The sequence below is a fragment of the Aquila chrysaetos genome, chromosome 7 (genome assembly GCF_900496995.4).
Source record: "Aquila chrysaetos chrysaetos chromosome 7, bAquChr1.4, whole genome shotgun sequence".
Lineage (NCBI taxonomy): Eukaryota > Metazoa > Chordata > Aves > Accipitriformes > Accipitridae > Aquila > Aquila chrysaetos.
Window position 1 is genome coordinate 26,171,826 of NC_044010.1, and position 17,460 is coordinate 26,189,285.

The following is a 17,460-nucleotide window of genomic DNA, read 5'->3' on the forward strand; positions in this document are numbered from 1 at the left end:
CTTCCCGGGCACAACTTCACTCCCAGATTCTCTACCTACCTACCCCAGCGGCACAGGGGGACAGGGAATGGGGTTTACGGTCAGTTCATCACACGTTATTTCTGTCGCTTCATCCCCTTCAGGGGCAGGACTCCTCACACTCTTCCCCTGCTCCAGCATGGGGTCCATCCCACAGGAGACAGTCCTCCACGAACTTCTCCAACGTGGGTCCTTCCCACGGGCTGCAGTTCTTCACAAACTGCTCCAGCATGGGTCCTTTCCACGGTGTGCAGTCCTTCAGGAGCACACTGCTCCAGCGTGGGTCCCCGACGGGGTCACAAGTCCTGCCAGAAAACCTGCTCCGTGGGCTCCTCTCTCCACAGATCTGCAGGTGGCGCCAGGAACCTGCTCCAGCGCGGGCTTCCCACGGGGTCACAGCCTCCTTTGGGCACCCACCTGCTGCGGCGTGGGGTTCTCCACGGGCTGCAGGTGGATATCTGCTCCACCGTGGACCTCCATGGGCTGCAGCGAGACAACCTGCCTCACCATGGTCTTCACCGTTGGCTGCAGGGGAATCTCTGCTCCGGTGCCTGGAGCACCTCCTCCTACTCCTTCCTGACTGACCTTGGTGTCTGCAGGGTTGTTTCTCTTACATGTTCTCACTCCTCTCTCCGGCTGCCGTTTCTGTCTGTATCTGCAACTTTTTTTTTCCTTCTTAAATATGTTATCACAGAGGTGCTACCACTATCGCTGATTGGCTCGGTCTTGGCCAGCGGCGGGTCTGTCTTACAGCCAGCTGCTATTGGCTCTGTTGGACACGGGAAGCTTCTAGCAGCTTCTCACAGAAGCCACCCCTGTAACCCTCCCCCCGCTACCAAAACCTTGTCACACAAAACCAATACATTCAGACATGTGGCTTCTAGTAAATGTGCATCACAGTACCCATTGCTCTCAGTGTAGTCTTTAACAGTCTATTGCATTGTTCAGTCTTCCTGCCAGCTGGTGCATGGTAGGGGATGTAATATACCCAGTCAATGCTGTGTTTCTTGGCCTGGATGTCTATGAAGTGGCTTCAGAAATGAGTCCCGTTGCCTGATACAGTTATTTCTGGGGTGTTATGTCATTATAAACCTTGTTTTTCAAAGTACAAGTTGTTTTGGGTGGTGGTATTGGTTACAGGGTATGTTTCTAACTATCCAGTAGTTACCTGCACCACAGCAAGCATGTGATGTTTGCATTGGCATGTTCATAGTAGTATGATATACTTAATCTGTCTGTTTTGGTATCTCAGCCACTGTCCTCTGTGTCAGAGAGAGGTGTTGCCTGTTTGGCTTGCTTGATTATGGCAACATGTTTTGCATTCATGGATATCCTGTGTAGTTGAGTCTACCCCTTGATCATGAGACTGTCTGTATGTTGTGTCCCTTCCTAGATGTCCTGATGTTTTCTTGGGTCCACCAAGCTATGAGTAGCTCACCCTTACATTCCCAGTCCAGGTCCACATTGAGCCAGTTCAATTCTAGCAGTCTGGTCCACCTGTTGCTTGTTCTGATGTTCAGTGGTTCTGGGGCACGTGAGCATCTGTGTAACAGACCTTTAAAACAAGATTCTCTACTCAGGCAGCAATGTCCTGCTACAACATAGTGGCCCAGACATGTTTACCACTGTGCTGCCAGTTGGATCCATGAGCCTTTGCAGAGGGAGAGCTCTGGCCACATTTCTCATTCAGTGATATCTAAAAGCAACTGGATAGTTTTCACCTCTGCAAATTGATTGATTTGTCTTTTCCTTTGGTTTCTGTACTTGTGTGGGACTCCATACAGCAGCTTTCCACTTCAGTGGGTTCCCACAATGCGAGGGGACTCCTTGGTAAACACAGCGTATTGCTTCTGACTTTCTGGTAAAATATTATACACTAGGACCTTTTTAAAGTGAGTCACCTCCTTGGGTAGTGCTCTGAAATCTCTGCCTTCTGGACAGTTCACAATGTCTACCAGGATTCCTGGGTAGTTGGGGTTCCCCATTGGAGTCCATTGCATGATCAATGCTACCCACTTACTCCATGTAGTGTCAGCTGCATGATGTGTGGAAGGGACCCTTCATTTGAACATCCAATACAGCACAGACATTTGTGGTGCCAAGAAGAGCAGTGCTTCTGTACCAACTACTTCTGAAGTAGCTTGAACCACTTAGTGTCCTACTAGTATCTCTTTTTCCGTTAGGGTGTAGTGGACCTCATATCCTCTGTACCCTGGCTCCAAAACCAATAGAGGCTGACCTTGAGTCTCTCCAGGTGCTCTCTGCCAGAGGCTCTAGTTGCAGTAATGTTTCCTGGCTGCGGTGTAGACCATGCTTCTAATATCTGGTCCAGTCCAACTGGCCTAAGGGCTACTGCACGAACTATCTCCTGTTTATTCTCTTTAAAGGATTGTTGCTGCTCAGGGTCCTGGTTGAAATACTTTGTGTCACTCAATGGAGAGGACTCCCAATCTGACTGTAACCAAGGATATGCATTATCTAGAAATCCACCGTGCCTGTGTTTTCTTTCTGTTAGCTGGTGGGGACATGGCTGTTACTGTATTAATCACATCCGTTAGGATGTGGTAATACCTATATGCCATTTTATTTCCTAAAGCTAGGTCTGTTGTGCAGGTCCTTTGACTGTGCTTTGTTTTGGGCAAAATCAGCTTTTAAGGAAAGTAGTAATCCAAATAATTCTTTTCAAACACTTCCTTCATTGTGTTGTCCCACATCATGATGTCATCAACATATTGCAAGTGTCAAGGGGCTTTACCCTGTTCCAGTGTAGTCTGTATCACTCCATGGCAAATGGTAGGGCTGTGCTTCCACCCGTGGGGCAGCCAATTCCAGGTATTGGACACCCCTCCATGTGGAAGCAAACTGTGGCCTACTATCTGCTGCTAAAGGAATAGAGAAAAAAGCATTGACCACATCAGTTGTGGCATATCACCTGCCTGCCTTTGACTCCAGTTTGTATTGGAGTTCCCTTGTGCCCATGACAGCAGCACTCAGTGGTAGGGTGTTTTTGTTCAGGCCATGATAGTCTACTGTTAGTCTCCGCCCTCCATCAGACTTTTGCACTGGCTGTATGGGGTTATTAAAGGGTGATTAAGTCTTACTGATGACTTATTCATTCTCCAGTTAATGAATCAGCTTATGGATGGGAACCAGGGGGTCTTGTATGGTGTGGTATTGCCGCCAGTGTACCATCATGGTAGCAGTTGGCACCTGCTGTTCTTTGATACACAGCAGCCCCACAACAGAAGGATCATCTGAGAGGCCAGGCAAAGTAAACAGCTGTGTAATATTCTCTATATTCATGGTGGTTACACCAAAGGCCCACCGGCACACTTTTGGGTCCTTGAAGTATCCTATTCTGAGGTAGCCTATGCCAAGGATGCCCAGAGCATCTGGGCTGGTCCACAATAGGGTGCTTCTGCCACTTGTTCCCTGTTAGGGTCACTTCAGTCTCCAACCAAGACACCAGTTGGAATCCACTGTCACTCCAGAAATCCAGATGGGTTCTGTCCCCGCGTACCCTGATGGCATTACGTTACACTGTGCACCATTGTCCACCAAAGTGTTACAGCTCCCATGGGTCTGATGTGCCAGGCAATCTGTTCCATACACTCCAGTAAACCTACTTGTCCCTTTCCTCTCCTTGGCTAGAGGTGGAGCCCCTCTATTGCTGGTCAGAGCATTCATTACCTGATTCCTGTAACTGCAAACCAGAAGTCCCTTCATCAGGATCAGAAGTGGAAGTGTCCTCAGATGTTCTGCTGCATCTGGGGGAGTAAACTTCCTGGATGTATACTTTTTTGGCCACTGCTTTTCCTCATAATTCACCTACCTCCAACCTAGAAGCCCATGTTGGTGTACTACCCCTCTTCCTCATGCCGTCCCAGTGGTCATGCAGGTAGAACCACAAGGTGGCACATGGCATGCATCCATGGTTCCCTTTGCCCTGACTCCGTATGGCAGTTGTGGTAGTTGAGACACCAACCTGTAGGGGAGAAGATGACTTTTTGAGTTGCTGGACCTGTTGGGACACTTTCTCCATAGCCAAGACATGAGCTCGTAGGATTGGAGAGAAAGAGAGATTCTCCTCAATTTACCAGGGCTGGCCAGCATATACACAGTTGTTGCTTCAATGTCTGCCCAGTCTGTTATCATCAGGGTGCTGGCATTCCCAGCAGCTCCACTGAGAATACCAGGGTTGCTGCCAGTGTGTAAAGGCTGTGTCTACATTAGCAAGTAGTGTAGTACAACAGGAGTGAACTTACAAAAAAATAGTTTGTGGTTAAAGACCTGAAATCTGCATGTTTATGTATTTATGCATGTTTCAAGGGACTTAAACTGGCTCTACTCTGGTCTTGTCAACAGCAGTTGAAGATACAGATGTTTCTGAAGTACAATGTCAGTTACCTTAATTCGAAAGGGATGCAATTTTGTCCTCTGAGACTATTCTGCAATGCAAACCAAGGCACTGTGAAAGGTGATAAGAGATGTTTGGTTCAAAAGTGTATTCCTGATCTAAACCAAAATGATAACGCACTTAGTTAAGCATCCAATACTTTACTGTAACTTGCAAGAGCTCCACTGAAAATTAGCTGAACCAAATGGCATCATGCATAACTTACTATTTTCCATATGTTCCAACAGTAAATACTTCTAATGCTGAGCATACTATGCCTGTGTTCCTGTAGCTCCTGTCTGGTATAATTCATGTAAGCATGTATAACACACTGTACTCCATCTTCACAAGATTCTTTTTTAAGCAACTCACAGGCTTATATTTATGCACATGAAGCTAAAATGAGATAAAAGAATGGAAACTGATTTCCTTTTAAAATTGAGCATGTTTTGGAAAGCTTTTTGTTTCTTCTGAGGTTCTTGCATCTCATTTTTAAATACACAAACTTAAATAGGGTTACAAGAAAAATAATTTAGAATAAACAAACTGTTGGTGAACAAACTATGTAATAGAGAACAAAGTTTGTTGAGAGAAAGTGATGTTGAAGAGATGTGTGAAACAATGCAAGGCTTCCATGGAAGATTCCTATGTCAGAATTACGCATATGCTTTTCTTCATGTACGAGACTAGCATATTACCTGGGTTACATTTAATAATTTCTGACCTTTGACTTTTATGAGTTTGTGTAAGAAAGCCAGACTTTCTCTTAAGCTACTGGGAATTCTGAGTTGAAATTGATGAGATATAGCCGCTGTTATAACAGCTTAAGAAGTCTGATTGTTTCATCGAGCATAGTTGGTGTTGAACCTTAGATTTCCTTTTTTATCAAGTCAGTAACAAGAAAAATCTTTCGTTCATTAGCGTTGTATAAAGATGTGAGTGAATATATTCCATAGGGGAAAACTAGAGTACTGTATACTATTGATAGTAATGCGGGAAAACTTAACTGTGGTAAAACTACACTGGTAGTTTTAGAAACCAACACTAATGGTCATGGTAAAAGATATCCACATAACTAAAAAGTATCTTAATTTATTTTCTGTGTACTAAGCAGCACAAAAATACTTTGTACTATGTTTTAATTTCATATACTGTATGTGACTAAGAGCTGGAAGTAAATATATTTACATTAAGATCTGCTTTACTGTTGATTGAAAGAAAATAAAATTGGGAGATATAAAACAGATAACTGAATGATTGTTTGACTCCTGTAATTAAAATTTCAGAAAATGCTCTTTCAGTTTTTTCTGACAAATTGTAGAAATCTTTCTACAGGAATTTTGGATAGTGCAGCAACATGATGCATATGCTTATCCTTTTGTCTTTGGGAAAATCTCAAATTATTTTCCATGGGCATTACTGAGGCCTGTAATTAGTGCTGTGTTGCTTCTGGGTGTTCAATGACAAAACTTGTAAGTACTGTTTTTGAAATATGAAAAACAATGAATTGTAGTATAATGATTTTCTATGACTAAATGTGTATTTTTAAACTATAATGAATATTTTATTGACCTTAGTCTTCACTATTAGCTTTTAATAGGTCACTTCTTATGTTGGTGCAGGGATGTAGAACTCTCCCACAAAAAACTGAGTGCAGTTTATGAACTTTTTGTCCAGCTGCTGCGTGGCCCAAGGCATGTTTTGTACTTTAACAGCTGTGCTAAAAGCTAAGTAGGTGTCTGATTTCCATGGATTTTAACAGGATTTAGGCAGAATCTTGGGACTGCATTACCTTGCATTGTAGGATTTCAGGTAGCACAGCAGAGACTGAAGATTTTCTTTTTTTAACAAGATGTTTTATTGTCCAGTGTCTGGGGAAAAAAGTCTTACATTCTGAATATTACTTTTTTTTCTGCTCTAAGTTAGGGAACAATCTACTTATCTTCTTGTGTTCTGCACTCCTTTTTAGCTCTTAAATGCTTAGTTTCAGATATTTAAGTATGGTTACTAACGTCTTTTAATGTTATAGTCTGGGACGAATGTTCTTTAAATAATAATTGTGTCTCTGGCTTTGTCTTGCTGTCTGGACTAGAAACTTTAGAGCATGCTAGAAAAATAAAGTTAATGGTTTCCCCAGAAAACTTTGGAGAAAAATAGGAATGTAACACAGTTAAAAAATACAGTTGAAAACATAGTAGCTGTGTAATACTACAGAAATATTCCATGTACATGTTAACACTTTATTGGCAACCAGTGCAGATGCACAGTGTGCTTGCTTCTCACTTGTATTAATAAGCTGTGCCTATTCAACTGTTTTCAAGACAGCTGTGTTTACATTGGGTGGAAACTTAGAATGTTTGAATCTGTGTTTCTGTATCAACAGAACTTAAGCAGAACAAAATTGAAATGCTTTAAGAAATGTGATGTGATATTATAACACTGTAGAATATGAGTTGATTGGTAAAGGGGAGATGTCTTTAAAAAAAAAAAAAAAAAAAAAGAAATCTGTCCATGGCTGTAAGTGCATAAGAGATGAATAGTCAGAACACATTTGTGATCTGTTTATTTCTGAAAAGAGTAGATGTAAATTTTTGCTACAGCTATTAAACTGTCTCCAATGAGGCTTCTCAGAGCTTTCCAGTGGGAGCCCATTTCTAGCTTGTATAAACTGTTTACCTTTATCTAGTTCTCAAACCATGGGCAAAGGCATGTTTTGTTGTGCTCCAAGGCTTCTGAGCATCTCCTGTACCACTGATGCACACCTGTAATCTATCCTGCTCACTTAAAATTCTGTAGCTGTGCACAGTTGATGGGTGTGAACAGGTCGATAAAGTTACAGTCCAATAATATAGCAGGATGGAAAATAAGAGCAGTATGGAAAACAATGTGGTCAAAATAAAAGTTCAAGTTAAACAGAATAATTTTGGTAGCTTGATCACTGAAAATATATGAATGTAGTCTCTGATATCTTACAAATTCAAAATGTATGTTTAACTTAGCATATAGCAATATGATATTCTCAGAAGAAGGTTCAGTTACTTTTCCAAAAAATTACTTTTCCAAACTTTAGAAGTTCCTCTCTAGAAATCAATGCTATCTGTGGAGTAAAGTAATGATGGAAGAACCTGCCTGTAGTTTTTCATGCTAATTAATTCTGCACTGTCTTTTGAAAAATTACACGATTGTTTCTTTGGTTTATTTTTTAGGTTAATAGCTTAAAAACTGTCGTGGTTTAACCCCAGCCAGCAGCTAAGCACCACACAGCTGCTCACTCACTCCCCCCCACCCAGTGGGATGGGGGAGAAAATCGGGAAAAAGAAGCAAAACCCACGGGTTGAGATAAGAACAGTTTAATAGAACAGAAAAGAAGAAACTAATAATGATAATGATGACAACAGCAATAATGAAAGGATTGGAATGTACAAATGATGCACAGTGCAATTGCTCACCACCCGCCGACCGGCACCCAGCTAGTCCCCGAGCGGCGATACCCCGCCCCCACTTCCCAGTTCCTATACTGGATGGGACGTCACATGGTATGGAATACCCTGTTGGCCAGTTTGGGTCAGGTGCCCTGGCCGTGTCCTGTGCCAACTTCTTGTGCCCCTCCAGCTTCCTCGCTGGCTGGGCATGAGAAGCTGAAAAATCCTTGACATTAGTCTAAACACTACTAGCAGCAACTGAAAACATCAGTGTTACCAACATTCTTCTCATACTGAACTCAAAACATAGCACCGTACCAGCTACTAGGAAGACAGTTAACTCTATCCCAGCTGAAACTAGGACAAAAACATTTGGTACATTTTATTTGAATAATTTTGTACCCCCATCAATACAATATTAGTCATTCTCCTTGCTCAAATACTGCACTGTCTTGAGAGAAAAAAGTATTTTACGGGTTTGGCCATTTTGTTCCATCAATGAAAGGAAATTATTTTGGTAGTATCAGTAATAATTTCAAGCTTTTTCATAGCAGACAGCACTCCTAATGTTTTTATAATTTAAGATAGAGATGGCTAATTTTTATGCCTTTGCATGTTACAGTTTGAAAACCAAAAACATTTATGATTATTTTTTTTTTAAGTTACAGAAATAGATTTTTAAAAGATTCATGGGCAACGTGAGTTTCAGAGAAGGTCAGTCAAAACTCCCAAATAACTGCCTTTTACTTGTGAAAACAAACATCTGTATGGCAGGGAAGTAATGCTGCCATGTTTTCAAGTTTAGTACAGTCAGCCTTCTGGCACAGACATTAAAACCACCCAGATTTTTGGGGCCTGGGCATTGTATCTTTTGTATCACTCTTTTTACATCTGTGTGGCTTTCTACTGGAAGCGGGGGGGGAAATTCTATCCAGGACATCCAAGTAAGTCATTATGTCTAATAATCATAATTGAATACTTGCTAGATTATTACCTTCAAGGAATATCTTGAGTTCTTGCATTCCTACTGTTCTTGTGTCCACCAGATCATTTTGATGCTTTTTCAGTTTCCATAATATTAAGTATATCTACTGGTTGATATGGTAGATATAAAAAAACCCCATTCATATTGCTTTATATAGTTGTGCATAAAGATGTTATACAAGTAAAAAGTATTTCTGATAGTTTATTTCCTCTAAGGAAAAAGAAGCTTTTCAACATGATAGTTTTTCATTTGCACTCACTTCCTGTGATTCTGGAATAACCTTACATGTGGTACTAGTACTATTTTGGCTTTAGAGGGCCAATTTACAGAAATTTTCTAGACCTCTGAGATTGTCTTGCAAAGATGATAAGTCTTGAGAGAAGAGAGTGATAAATTACATAAGATAAGGTAATCAGGCCTTTGCCTTTTTAATAAAATGTTTCCTAGTCCCACTAAATCTCTCATTTGTTGCAGTTTTCGATATTTTGTTGATCTCAGAGGAAATAAATCATCGGCTTATCGCACTACTTTTCCTCATGCACGGGTGCATCAGCATGCATTGCACATCTCAGTAAGAAAGCACACAAGGAATTCTCAATCAAGAAGCTTAAGATGCAATGTTTTACTACTTAGCATTTTGATTGATGGTGTCAGGGGTAGCATGGACTTTGTGTTTGCTGTCATCAAGCTCAGTAAATTTAGAGTAGGCAACTGCAGTTTAACTGAGAAGTCTCTTGCCACCAAAAGTATGTCTCCTTTAAAAAAAACAACAAAAAAACAAAACAAAAAAAACCAAAAAAACAAACAACAAACTCACAGAAAAACAAACAAAAGAACCCCCTGTCACTTTAGGTAAGCTGTTTGACCACACTATTTCTTCCAAGATTTTTAAATGGATAGCTCAGGGTCCATTACACACTAAATTAGCAGTATGCCCCTTATTTTCTCTAGACTAGGTGTTAAAATTTTTCAAAACAAATGAAAAACAGATTTGGTTCTGTTTTGAAAGCTATTTCTTTTACTTCCTATAGTTCATTTCTTACATTAAAATATGCGCTCAAAAATGCATTTAGTTATGACTGAAGCTCTCATGAGCTGGAAAGATAAGAAGAAAGGACAAAAATTAGTTTAACTGTTGTCTTGATCAAGTGATTCTAACACTGCAGGTCTGAGGGATTGTTATGTCTAAAGGAAAAGTTCAGTGTAGTACAGGTCTGTTGTGCTGTCTTGAATATAAAGAATCTTAATGCAGACAACCTTATGTGTCAGCTATTCTCCATTGATTATGTGATCTTTCCCATTGGTGTCATCAGGATCAAGATTATCATGCAGTTTTCTTGGTTGTAATTTAAATAGTAATAATAATAAGAGTTATAATTTCCTTTAAGCTTTAAGATTATAATGAGTTTGAGTTTGGGTGAATTTGGATCAGATGCATCTGTGTGTATTTGAAATCCCTGTACTATGAACATTCTTCAAAATATGGTTAGACTTTCCAGTTCAGGGAAACTTAGGAAAAGTGCTTTAAGGCATCAGGAAGCTGTCCCAGTATTTGCCTTCTACAGATTTGGAGTTCTTAGGATTTTTGAAGTGTATTATTTGAATTGTAGTTAATATTAAAAGACTAGAGATTAGAGTATCCGTTTTACTAACAAATTCTCAAAGATCTCCTTTGTTCTGAGTATTGTATAATCTTAGTCCATGAGACAGGCAAATAGAGGAAGAACTATTATTCCTCTTATGCTTGGAAAATGGGCCTCTGGAGAAATTAAATGGACCTCAGTTTAATACATGCGTGTTTACATACTGTGTAACACAAGTGAAGTGTGTCAGATTCAAGGGCTCAATCTAGACATTCTCAAATTCAATGCATTAGTTTAAATATGCTGTCCTCTATTAATGTATCTTACCAGCCTGTAGTGTGCCAGTTTGGAAGGTTTTAGTTTAGATCTATTGGAAACTTAAAGGTAAAATCTACTTATGCTTTTGAGTTGAACTCCAGTTTATTAAAAGCTCCTGTGAGTTCTAATATTCTGTAGAAAGTATTTGCCTTGTCAGGCAAAAGGTTCAGAGAAATGCGCTGTGGAGATTGTGCTACTTCAGAAGTTAAACTCTCCATGTTCCTTATTTTTGTATCACATTTGGAATTGTCTGTCACTTCAATTTCAGCAAAATACTCAATGAAGTCTGTATTCTGATGAAAATCTTTCCATTACTATTTTCTAATTTAAAATCAGAGTAAATAAGCAAGAATATGACTATCCACAATTAAAAACTGTGGGTATGCTGTGAAGTCACTCAGAGCTATGTAGTTCTGATAGTAGGCTTTAAAGCAGCACAGTTTTATTGCTGAAAAATAAGGACAGCTTTAGCATATAAACTGAAGGGTATCTAGAATGTCAAACAAGCATAACTCCCATTTGTTTAATTCTTTCACCTTAAGACATAAAATGTCAACTAAACCCAGAAACTCTTTGACTGTTGTCAAATATTCTTCATAGATGTAGGGCTCAATCTCGTAAGTACAGTGAGCTTTAAACATGAATTCATTTGTTGAAAATAACTCTGAAAAGCTAATGAAAAAAATGATATATCACATCATTACAATTGCTGCCTGTAAATTATTCTGCAATGTTTTAATATGCTTCTGACTGGTTCTTTTTAGAAATTCCTTTAGCTCAATTTACTTCTAACATTTTACAGTCAAAGCCCTCGGGAATGCAGAATTTAATTTCACAAGTGGATTTGGTGTAGATTTAGTGTGCTGCTTTTGCATGGATTTAGCGTGGTGTTGCATTAAAGGGATAGAAGTGTTCCTTTTGGCCTAGGTATCCTGAGTCATCTAGGCAGTCAACACAACACAGCATGTCTGGACATTCCTCACTTTTTAAGATGGAGGGACTGATGAACTGTCCTGTAGAAAAAGTTGTGTCTATTCCTTGACTGTAGAAGTAGTCTGGAGTACCAGCCTGGCTAGACACAGCTGTAGTGTGAAAAGAAGGCTAACAAAGGTGTGTGCATCTCTCGTGATGGTTTCCTTTAGGGATAAGAACTTTTTACTTAGTGAACACTTGGGGTTTCTAACTGTAAAAGCTTTGCTAACTCTTTATGGCTTACATCCAGCAATGTAAAGGAAGGAAGTGGCTAATAAAGTATAGTGCAGTTTCAATTATGAAATAAATGTAATTCCATGGATTTGGGAATATGGACTGTAGAAAGTAAAAGACCCGTTCCCCCACCTTCACCCTAAAATTTTACCAGTGGCGTGCATCTGACATACAACTTTGCCTGTATGATCTGTTGATATCAACAGAAGGTTGTTCCCATCATAGGTCTTTCTTACGGACCTGATGCTGAAGTGAGGTAAAACTTTGGTGCTGACCTCGGTTTGAACATTTTGGTTACCCCTCTCCTAGAGAAACATGTGGACTTCTTGGATTCCATTGTACTTTAAATATGGCAAACTGCTCTAGTTTATGTATAGATGATAAAAATGTATTTGACAGAAAAGTAGTTCCAGCCATTCCTTTTTCAGTGCACCAGTAAATAATGCTGTGCTTACCTACTATCTAGGTAATTACTGTTGCCCTAGTTTGTAGATATAAACTAGTACAAAGGCAGATTTTAATCATAAGTTGTTACTCTAAGAAGTAATTTTAAAAAATTTGTATTATCCCTTCATTATTCAGTAGTGGATTAAATAAACTGTTGTACTTAAACCTGTGAATTATATTGACATCTCAGGATATATTTGCAGCGCTGCATTTGTAGTTGCTAAAACTTTCAGTAGTAAGTCGCTATTTAAAGCTAAACCTTTAAGTCCTGTTAAGGTTGAGGGGCTATTTTCCTTTCGATGGGTAGCTTAGTCTGAGTGGTTTATTAGCACAGATGAATGCTAATTAAATATCATCCCCACAAGCCATCTACTTTTCCCACTGGTTTGTTCGGGAAGAGATTTTACCTATATAGTCTGTTTGCACTATTATAGTTAGTTGTTGAAATAATTGTGATCAAAAGTTGTTATGACTCAAAAGGATAGCTGTTAAAGCAAAGTAATGCCTTCTGCCAAGCACATGTAGCAGGGGCTGATTTATCATAAAGTTATTGAATAAGAAGATATCCAGCAGCAAGGAGTTCAATTGTTGTTTTATGGAACATAGTCAACTTTTATTTGATGATATTCATACCTGCACTATTCTGTGTAGGTTTACAGCTTAATCTATTTTAAATGGAGTACTTGGGTGAAAATATTTAAAGAAACCACAAAGCAATCTTGACTTTCAGAATACTCTGTATGCTCCAGATTCCATTTATGATCAAATTGTAAAATTCCTAAGATATAAAATATTAAACCTGCAATGCATAATTTCCATGAACATTAATGGTTATATTCCTTTGTACAGTAAGGTGATTTTTATGGGTGGTATATTAGAATACTAAAAGGTTGGAGAGAAGCTGTTGTTTAAAGACAGTTGTCATGCACATGATAAATCTTATTTTTCATAAAGTTATACTTCACCTTTATTAATCTACAAAAACCTGGCATGTAATTTCAGTCTTGTAAAAATGTTTGAAGAGAAGTCCTCCCTTAAGTCATTTAAGCAAATACTTAGAAGTAAAATGGACAAAAACCCTGTATCTTAGAACATGGAATCAAAGGCACTTGTCACTTACTAAAACTGCAAATGGTTTGTTTACAGCATCAGCATTCTCTGATGCTGATGTACTGATTAAGCAGTAGATGTGCAAAATTTTCATTTGTTGAGTTGTTTTAAAGAGCCTTATTTTTTAATGTGCATGAGCAGTTATTGTATAAAGAAGGCTCTTAGCAGATATTTCCCTTGCATAATACGGAAGTGTAAAGTACTGCACACAGGAACTGGATTAAAGGCTAAAGGCTGCAGCCTTTCTTGCAAGTACGGTAGCTCAAACTGCAGGCAGTTTTATCACAAATATAGTATTCTCTAACTGTAGTTAGCAATAATAAATACAAAACTTTTATAATGTCTACCGAACTTCAAGAAAGAGCTGAAAACATAATGATAGTGAAGAGAAACACATTTTGCTAAGAGGTGCTATGCCTTGTCATGGTAATAAGGTGTTACTTTCTATTGTTTTAGCAACTTGAACTGAAATTTGAAAATAAGGAAAACAAAACCAAAACATTGGCTTTCTTTTTGAAGACATTGATAGCAAATTGTATTATCTTTCCCAAAGTGAAAACAAAGGGAAACAGTTGCCACTTTCGTATTCTGAGAGATTCACCCTTGTAATGGACAGATCAGTATCGTTATGTGCCAGCATCTTTCTGATACTATGGTCTAGGCATGGGTAACAGCATGCGAAGAGCATTGAGATGACTCAGAAAGGTTAGTACCAGTTTTAGCCGGGAGAATAGCTGTCTGCTGACTAAGAGAAATGTGTGGTTTCGATGAGCAAGTATATGCTGCTCCTGTGGCTGGATCTGAGCTGGTTAGCAATGTAACTGCATTTCCAAGAGTAGGACTTCTCTGCAGTTGTCACTGTGCATTAAGAAATAAATAAAGTATTTAATGTAGTTCAAGATTTTTGATGTATTGATTTTTAGGTAGTTTTTGGTGGATACTTTTCAAACTTCTGAAAATTTTTAAAACTTTTGAGAGTGAGAAGATGGAGGAAGAAGAAAGTTTGTCACAACATTGCTGTAGGGAGCATGCTGTCAATGACCTGTTTGCCAGAACCCTTGATGCCCTTCATGGCTATATCTTTAGAAAAAAACTCTGAAAAACTTTGTATACTGGACACTTCAGACTTCTAAAAAAAGCAATAATTTTTCTTTAAAAAGAAGTTCGAGTTTGGGGGGCGAGCTTTAGATCAACTGCAAAAATTCTGTGAAGTTGGAATTAAAACCTTTATTTCATGAATCAACAATTATATATAAAAATCATTCAGGGACTCAACAAGAAGATGAATAGAATAAAGCATCAGGTACGTGGACAAATTAAGGATGTAATTAATACTAGAGCAAATCAATTATACAGATACTAAATAGATGACCTGGTTTCAGCTGGGATAGAGTTAATTGTCTTCCTAGTAGCTGGTACAGTGCTATATTTTGAGTTCAGTATGTGAAGAATGTTGGTAACACTGATGTTTTCAGTTGTTGCTAAGTAGTGTTTAGTCTAAAGTCAAGGATTTTTCAGCTTCTCATCCCCAGCCAGCAAGAAAGCTGGAGGGGCACAAGAAGTTGTGAGGGGACACAGCCAAGGCAGCTGACCCAAACTGGCCAACCAGGGCAGCTGACCCAAACTGGCCAATGGGGTATTCCATACCATGTGATGCCACATCTAGTGTATAAACTGGGGGGAGTGGGGGCGGGGGAAATTGCCGCTTGGTGACTAACTGGGCGTCAATCGGTGGGTGGTGAGGAATTGCACTGTGCATCACTTGTATATTCCAATCCTTTTATTATTACTGTTGTTTTCTTAGTGTTATCATTATCATTATTATTTTCTTCTTTTCTGTTCTATTAAACCGTTCTTATCTCAATCCACAAGTTTTACTTCTTTTCCCGATTTTCTCCCCCATCCCACTGGGTCGGGGGGGAGTGAGTGAGCAGCTGCATGGTGCTTAGTTGCTGTCTGGGGTTAAACCATGACAATAGATTAAAAGATTTGAACAATCTGATAGAATTTTTGTAATTTTTTCCTTTCTTATTTCATAATTAAATGCTGGCATCTACCTATACACAAATGTGCAAACACATATATTTATATCTATAAGAATTTTACAAGGGTTTATTGAAGATTTTGTGTGGGGGAAAAAATGGGTTCTTGTGATTGACTCTTCACTGTCAATGCTGGGTGATTGCTTGCTTAATTCACATGGTTTTGTTCCCAAATCAGAAAATTGGAGCTCTAAGTGAGAAACTGTAATACAACCGGCAACATAAATTTTAAATGGTTGCTCATTCCTGTAAAATATGTCATTAATCATTAAGTGTTAATGAAACTGGAAGGTTGAAGTAGGTGATTGTCTTAATATATACAGAAATTGTAAGTAACTGTGACCTCCAACAGAGCAGTTGAATTAACAATCCCATTGTTTCAGAGTATTAAACTTTTTAATAACTTCTTCCAGTTACTCTGAAATTTAAAGCTATGACAATGGAATCTATTGATACAGGTAAATTGTGGAAAGCTGTGGGTTAAAACTCTCACTGAGAGAAAAAATGTTCAGGGCATAGTCTATCCTTGTCCATTCTTCCAGGCAAATATAGCCTAAGGGTCAGTGTCCAGTCTGCAAAACCGTACTGCTGTAAATTAATAGTTGTATTATAAATGTATTTCATCTACCCATATTTGTCATGAACATTATTGGGAATGTATCCCAGGGATGTTACCTTGTTAGCACCGTATTAATTTGAGCCATTCTGGGAACTAGTTCATACAGGCTGCTCGTCTGTGTCGCATTCCAAAGTTGGAGCGACTCAGGTTCATGGATTTCCTTTGTCAGAATTAAGGTGAAACGACACCAGGGGAGTTCAAACAACAATGAACCTAGCTAACCTTGCCCAAGTACAAGTGAACTTATCATTATGAACCTTGCAACATGTCATTAAGCTGCTGTTTGAAAAGAGAAGGGAGGTGTAGAAAAAGAAATGGAAAAAGGAACATGAAACTGTATCAGAAGGAGAGCCCTCCCGTTGAGTCACGAGGTTCAGAGCAGACCCCCTTGCTTTCTGGACTCCTTCTCAAAGAGGAGCCCAGGGGCAGCTAGATCCACTCCTAGTCTCAGACTTGGTCAACAGTTTATGTTTAAAAGGATGAGGTGTAGGGACTATGGAAAAGAGAGAAGGAAAAGAGGGAGAGAGAGAAAGAAAGAAAGAGAGAAGGAAAGGGTTTCACCAGTCCTGGGTCCAGCGTTGGTCCAGCCAGCGTAGAGGTCCAGTTCCGGAGGGCACGCACTGAAAACTCATTCTCCCTTCTTTTATAGTGTGTTAGTTGATGGTCTCAAAATGTGCAGTTCCCATTCCCGGGGTTCTCTGGAATCGGTTGGTGAGCTTTGCAGGGGGGTCCTTGTGGAGTTGCCTGTTTTTCCCTGCTGGCATGACTGCTTAAGATAGAAGCACAGTTCCATCTTCTGTGGGGTCTTCTCCTCCAGGCGCATATGCTGTGCTCCTTCTCCTGGTCACTTAAGATAAGGAAATGTGGCTTTGGAGAAGCGCAGTCCCACCCTCCATGGGGCCCTCTCCTCTGGCCACCTTGTCCTGTTCACAAAACTCCAGCATTTTTACAGAGGCCGTTTTCTCCACCAAAGTTCTTTAACGAATGTTTGAGACATTGACTATAATTTGTCAGACCATCACAGTCTGTGTCCTCCAGCCCCCATTGTGAGAAGGTTCCATGTCTCATCCTGTGCTGAAGAGGAGCATTTCCAATCCAGCAGTCTCACCTACACTGCACTGTGGGTTGTGTGTTGTGCTTATACCACCCAGGATTTGTATAGAAAGAGGCTGGACAGAGTCAAGTGTGGAAATTTAAAATAAAAATCTATGCTTCTTGAGAGGAGTAAGTGGTTTCTGTTGCTCAAGAGGAATAATGTCATGGAGAGAACAGTTCTTACTATAGATTGTCTGTAGAAAGACCAAAGGCTTCTGG